Raw genomic sequence first — 7,159 nt, forward strand, 5'->3', positions numbered from 1 at the left:
ATTATTGTCCTCAAGTTGCATTATAGGTGACTTAAGTGTGTAAAAGAGATTTACACACAAGAGATTTGGGCTCACCGGTTTCTTGCACCTTTGCATTGTTCGCAGTCAGTGATAAAAGTTGGGCACTTTCATCTATAAGACTATAACACACTTGACCTCTATAAGATAGGATGGTTTGTCTCGACCATTCGGGTGGTTGACTCTAAGGCAGTGTGTTAGTGTGTTTGGAATACACTGAATTGGATCACCGTAAGATCACACCATACAAATTACTGTTATTATTTTGGTGTGATTCTTATCTATTAGATATATTAAGCTCTATATCCTAAGAGGTTATTGGACTCAAGTTTCAGTATTGGTTATTTTGACTTACCAATGTGTGAGATCTTTTAAGGTCAATACCATGGTATCTTAGGTGGCTAATGTTGTAGCTCTGGGAACACAAATGCTCAATATGGAATCCATACTCTATAAGAGTTAGAATATCCCCTTGGTACAATTTAATAAGTTTGATCACTGGAACCTGGCCAGGGCATTTTTAGTAAAATGTTTACTAAATTATTTTTCTATTATTTATTGAGAAAAGTATTTATTTTGAAAAATTCTTTTATAAAAGAAATTTAGTGATCATAAGGATTAAATTGGTTACTCAAGGAATATAAGAAGTAAGCATGCCTTAGGTGGGACAATATTTATTTTCCTTAGGGTTACTTATGGATATTCGGTACTGGAGGGACTTATATGTAGTTATTTAGTATGACAAGGCCTTGTTGTAGTTTCTGAATCCTAGAGTGCAATTACAATATTATTGTGGTGTTTATTGTAATTAATTAGATAGGATAGAGTTATGAGATAACTCTCTCTCTATCTAATTGGAGTTAGGATAAGAATCCATTTTGATCATCATCTCTAGCCAGATCTATATACACGATATATCTCACAGGTTGATTATTCGGTTATTCACACACAAACATACAGAATAATCGAGAGTGAGAGAAATACGGTTTTCCACAAGCCTGTGTGTTCTGGGGATATAGAGGTGAAGATTGTAATGACCCGGTCTTTTTCCATCCTTTCTTTTTCTCAGATTTTTACGGATATATATATTTTTTTTCCGTTGATCTTTCCTTTCTGAGTTCAGTTCCTCGTCGCTTAGTATCATTTCGAGTGTTCTAGAATGAGTTCTGAGACTCTTTTCTTTGGATTGACAACTTCTTTTGAGGACGGAGTCATTTCCATATTTTCATTTTTCGGACACTATTCACTTTTCGTCCTTTTCCCTATTTTGTCTTTTCCCTGTTTGTCGCTTTGTTGTCATAACCTCACTTCTTGTGTTCGGAGTTGGTTTTTGACTTCACGTATCTTCATTCTAAGTGGTTTTCACAAAATACGTATCTTTAATTTTGCAGAAAAGTACTCTGGTTGCTCCCGGTGTCTATAGGGGCATGGATGCATAGTTTTTCAAAATCTTTTTCTTTTCTTGGAGTGTTTTTTATAAATATCTTTTGAAGATATTTTATTTCAGGGGTTTTTAAGAAAATATTTTTGGAAGATATTTTCATTCTGGGCCATTAGTGCAGTTTCCACTTTTTGGAGGGGCCATTGTGCAATTAATAAAAGTTATTGCTAAATGTCTTGTTTTGAGCCTGGATCCTCGTACGGGATTCATTTTCACATTTCGTCGAGTTGTGTACTCTTAGAATTTCATTTTGGTTATTTTTCTCCAGTTTCAGAGTTTCTTACCCTGGTTGCCGCCGAACTTATTCAGGGCATATCTCTCTGCTCGGGACTCGGTTTTTAACACCGTTTCTTCCGTTGTTTATATTTTCTCATTTAGAATCTTTTCGGTTCACAGAGTTTTTCCGTTTGAACTCGTCTGCTAAAATTACACTTTTCCAGACCCGGCGGGGCCCTTTCAGGGCACTTTTTGAGATTTTCTATAAATAGGGGACTTTGATGAGCACTAAAAAGTGCGCATTTAAACCTCTTAAGCTTAGGTATTCTAGAACCATTATCTATCTTATTTTTTCGCTTTACATTGATTTCGTGTTATTTCCATTTTCAGGTACTTATCCCTAAAATAAGCTAACTCAGCCAAATAAGAGCAGAAATGAAGCAATTCTGGGATGAATCAAAGAAAGGAGCAAAGTAAAGCCATAGGAAGCAAAGGGTGGAATTTCAGCAAGTTCAATCGATCTCAAGAAAAGTTCGATCGATCCAACTTTCATCGATCTCAGCATTTCAAGATGGATCTGAGTCATGTTTGTCCCTATTCAAAGATCTCAAAGTTCGATTGATCCAACTTCATTCTCTGATCGATCGAACATTCTTGTCCTTATCCAAATGATTGATCTTATCCAGTTGTACCACCCTACCAACCACTTTTGTCCTTTTCCTAAAATATCTTCAAAATATCTCAGATTTGTTTTTATCCAAAAAGGCGCCACCATAGAGGATTGATCCAGCTTCAGTTCGATAGATCTCAGCCATGTTCGATCGATCCAAGGTCAAGGTTCGATCGATCGAACTTCCTCCAGTGCAAAAAAGTTAAATTGTCAGCTCATAAAAAGTTGTCATCTATCCAATCATTGGAAGAATATTGGAGTACGTGTCAGATCATTTTTGTGTGTCACCTAACCTACCGAAAGGAAGATTTGAGCAATTTTTGAGAGGGGATTCATACACAACCATAGGGAGAGATTTTTAAAGAATTCTTAGAGAGGAAGCAAAAGAGAAGAAGAGGCTAGAGACACCATTGAAGGCTCTTCATCAACCAAGAAGCAGATTTCTTCTATGGAGCTTGCCCTTGAGGGTTGGAAGACATCATCCATGAGTGGCTAAACATCCTCTTGGGGCTAGAGTTACCCCTAAGCATGCTTTCTACATCTTGATTTATGTATTTTTGAAGGGATTTGTATCGTGATACGGTTTTGACACTTATATATATATAGATCTTGTTTATTCAATGATTTATGTGGTTTAATACTTCCAATTGATCATTTCATTCTATCCATATGTCTATGTATGCTAGAATAGATGTTCATGTGTTTGTCTCTATTTCTTGTGTTGTTGATGCATGTCTATGTGTATTAATGCTGTAGATCTAGAGATTGTCAAAACATAGTACTTAATGGAATGCTCTTGTGATTTACTTGATAGTTCATACTCATTTCTTGATGGATTGTACCTCTCCCTTAGTTTAATTAGTTTAATTTCATGTCATTAGCTTAGTTGTAGTGTAGTTGTTAAATGGGAGGACAATCCATGGTTGTTGTTTAATGTTCCATGTTTTTTAATGCAAGTAGCATATGTCTCTAACCTTGTGATGTGTTTGAATTGTGAGCTTAATGAAAGGATTAATGGCTTAGGTTGATATATTGTGCTTTTCATTATGTTGCTTAGACAATATATGTTTAATTGGTTATCCTTGCTAATTAAAATTACCAAACACACACACACAAATATTGCAACACATATCTTCCCCTCATTAATTATTCATTAAGGGCGTAGAAAAGTATGCTTAGTGGTGATCTCTAAACCCCAAGATCTCTCTCTCTCTTTTATTCTCTTTATTACATTATTATTTACTTTAGTTTAAATTGCATCTCAGTGTAATTCAACTATCAACCAATCTTTTGATCATTCGACCTACTAACCCTAATCTTGATTCCTCAACCTAGTACAACCCACCAATCCCTTAGGATGATCCCTACTTGCCCTAACTATATTTTTAGTGAAAGGTAGTAGTGGCAATTTCTAAATTTAAAACTTGGCCACATTCATCATAGCTCTACACCAATACCTTTTGGTGCGCAAACTTTGGGTTTGGATTGACGACACACCAAGTTTTTGGCGCCGTTGCTAGGGATTGATTGAAGGCAACGTCGTATTTGTGGAATCAATTAGAAATTAGTACTCTTTTGATCGTGTCTTTACTTTATTTTCATTTTCATTTTAATTACTAATTGTATTTGTTCTTGTTTGACAAGGAGTATTGAGCTAGGAAGCAAGCAAAGGAGCATTCAAGCAAAGGAGCTAAGCAAAAGAAGGAAAAAGCTAAAAAATCTAAAAATTTGCAAAGCTAAAATTGGAGTTGAAATGCTAAAGGACCTTTGTGAGCTTTTCCTTACTCAACCCTTAGTTAAATCGTCGGCCCACGTGGAGGCTTGTATTTCAATTCTTAGATAAATCTTGAGCCTGCGTGGAGGCATTTTATTGTTCTTTGCATATTTTTGAAAGCATGGGAGTATAGGAACATTGCATGTGGAGAAAGTTTGTTGATTGTTGATTTGTTGTGAACGTGAAGTGTTTGTCATTATTGCTTGATGTGTTGCATTGTGCATGCATGGTCGTAGATCATTGAGATCCACTCTTGTCCCTTTAAATTTTCATATTGAATCCGTTGTTCAAAACCCTAGGGGAAGAGGAAGTTCTAGTCAATCCATTTCATCAATGGAAGGACACAATGAGGACCATGTGGAGGACCTTGGTCACATAGACCAACAAGGCATCCTCTACCCTAATGTGCATCATGATAACATGCAAGTACCATTAGGCATGCCGAGGCCATTTGTTCATCCACCACAACAACAAGGCCAAGTTCCGTTAGAAATACCAAGGCTAATGTATGCTCCACCACCTCCCATCATTTAAGGCAATCAAGGTGCCCATATTGCACCACCAATTGTTAATCCTCCCCTTGCTTTAAGAGATCACTATGTGCCTAATAAATATAATGTGCCCACATGCATTCAATTACCACCATTTAGAGCACACCACTATGAAATTAAGCCATAAACCATACAAATGCTTCCTAATTATCATAGACTTCCAAGTGAAGAACCTTACAAGCATTTGGATGAGTTTCTTGAAGTATGTTCCACCATAAGATACACAGATATGCCAGAAGAGGTTTTAAGGCTTAAACTTTTTCCATTCACCCTCAAAGACAAGGCAAAATATTGGTTTAATAATCTTAGGTCTTTTTCAATAACTTCTTGGGCAAAAATGCAACAAGAGTTCTTAAAGAAGTACTATCCGGTTTTTAAGACCAATGCCATGAGAACTTCAATTAGGGAATTTTCACATGGGGATGGGGAAACATTTCATGAGGCATGGGAATGCTTTAATGAATTGCTTAAGAAGTGTCTACATCATGACATACCCAAATGGCAATTAGTTCAATATTTCTTGAGAGCTTATCAGATAATTACAAGGGCATGGTTGATGCTTCCATGGGTGGCTCTTACATTGATAGGCATGAGGATGACGTGTGGCGTCTTTATGAGCGCATGAGTGAAAATTTTTTGCATCGAGCTTTATCTTCGAAGAATGGTAGAAATTCTAGTGGTAGGAAGAGTGTTGGCTTACATTAAGTTGACCATTCTAATGAAATTGCCGCCGAGATGAAATCATTATCTCAAAGGTTTGATCAATTCTTGATCAACCAAAACTCAGCAAATCAAGTATCTTCCTTCCCTAACCATTCTCATCATGCATCTAATGAGACATGTATGACTTGTTCAAGTGTTTTACATTGTACTTCTAATTGTCCCCATGGACATGCGCAAAGTGAGCATCATGAACAAGTAAATGCAACATTTGTGAATCAAGGGAACAACCCTTATGGCAATCATTATAATCCTAGTTGGAGAAATCACCCGAACTTCTCTTGGAAAAGCCAAGGGGAGGGCTTAAACCCTTCCCAAGGTGGTTTTCAAGGAAAGTACATTCCACCTCCAATGCAAAGCCAAGGTTCCCAAGGTTTTAGATTATCATACCAATCACAAGGAAACCAATTCTCTAATTCTCATTTTCCCAATCAATCATATTCCCAAGGAAATGTTAGAAGTCCCGCTTTTGAAGAGAAAGTTTTGACCGCTTTAGGCACTCTAGAGGTAAACACACAATTACTTCATTCTCACTCTCAATCCATTGCAAAGCTAGAAACCCAAGTAGGGCAAATAGCTAGCACTTTAAATGCAAGAGAGAAAAGGAAAATGCCTTTGAATGCCCCACAAAAAGCAGCAATGTGTTGTGGAGACCCATTCCTCATCAGAAGGTCACACAATAGAGCATGTCAATGCGGTTACTACTTTGAGAAGTGGAAAGATTGTGGACAACCAAGTGGGTATGTCCAATGAAGAGACTGAACCGGTGCAACCACAAGTTGACACCAGTCCTGTTTCATATCATATTCCTTCTTTATTGCATGTACATGATCTTTCAAATGAGAATGTGTTGAAAAGTGATTTGAAAAGTGATTTTGAAAAGAGAGATTTGCAAAATGATTTGAAAACTTCTTGTGTTGAAGAGATTTCAAAGAAAAATTCTTAAAAGGTTTTTGAACCAAAAGCTCCATTTCTGGATGCCTTAAAAGGATCCATTTCAAATGACAAGCAAAAGGCCAAAACAAATGAAATTATGGATATGTTTAGGCAAGTGAAAGTTAATCTTCCACTTTTGGATGCGATCAAGCAAATTCCGGCTTATGCTAAATTCTTGAAAGACTTGTGTACCCAAAAGAGGAAGAATAAAAGCCAAGCACCTAGAAAAGTGGTTTTAACTGAGCAAGTGAGCTCAATTTTGCAACATAACACTCTTCCAAAGTTTAAGGATCCGGATTCACCTACCACTTCATGCATCATTAGAGATCATCATTAATCGGGCTCTTCTTGACCTAGGAGCAAGTGTTAATCTTCTTTCATACTCAGTATATGTCAAATTAGGCTTAGGAGACTTGAAACCCACGTCGGTAGTTTTACAACTTGCCGACCGATCAATCAAAAAGCCTAGGGATATTATTGAAGATGTCTTGATTAAAATTGATAAATTCTTCTTTCCCGTTGATTTCGTTGTCATTGACACGGAACCGGTCCCAAATCCTAAGAGCCAAATTCCGATTATCCTTGGCCGTCCTTTCTTGGCATCCGCGAATGCCAACATTAATTGTAGGACGGGGATAATGAAGATATCATTTGGCCACATGAAGGTAAAGTTGAATATTTTCAATCCAACCCCTAACTCATTTGACAAGCATGAAGAGGTTAATGTTGTAGAAAAATGTCATGACCTTAAAAGCGAAGGAATTGAGTTTTTGAGTGAAACCAAAGTTTCAAAAAGTCCATCTTCAACCCTGCATTCTAAGAAAATTATTTCG

The 7,159-nt window shown here is 36.9% G+C and overlaps 1 pseudogene; it reads right to left on the reverse strand.

Annotated features, from left to right (window-relative positions):
* Window positions 1–5,063: 5,063 nt before the first annotated feature.
* Window positions 5,064–5,162, reverse strand: LOC132315290 (small nucleolar RNA R71; annotated as a pseudogene).
* Window positions 5,163–7,159: the final 1,997 nt, after the last annotated feature.

Source organism: Cornus florida, unplaced genomic scaffold (assembly GCF_030987335.1).
Source record: "Cornus florida cultivar Cherokee Brave unplaced genomic scaffold, ASM3098733v1 CherokeeBrave_3.0.0_Hap2_Chr06, whole genome shotgun sequence".
In the NCBI taxonomy this organism is placed as follows: Eukaryota; Viridiplantae; Streptophyta; class Magnoliopsida; order Cornales; family Cornaceae; genus Cornus; species Cornus florida.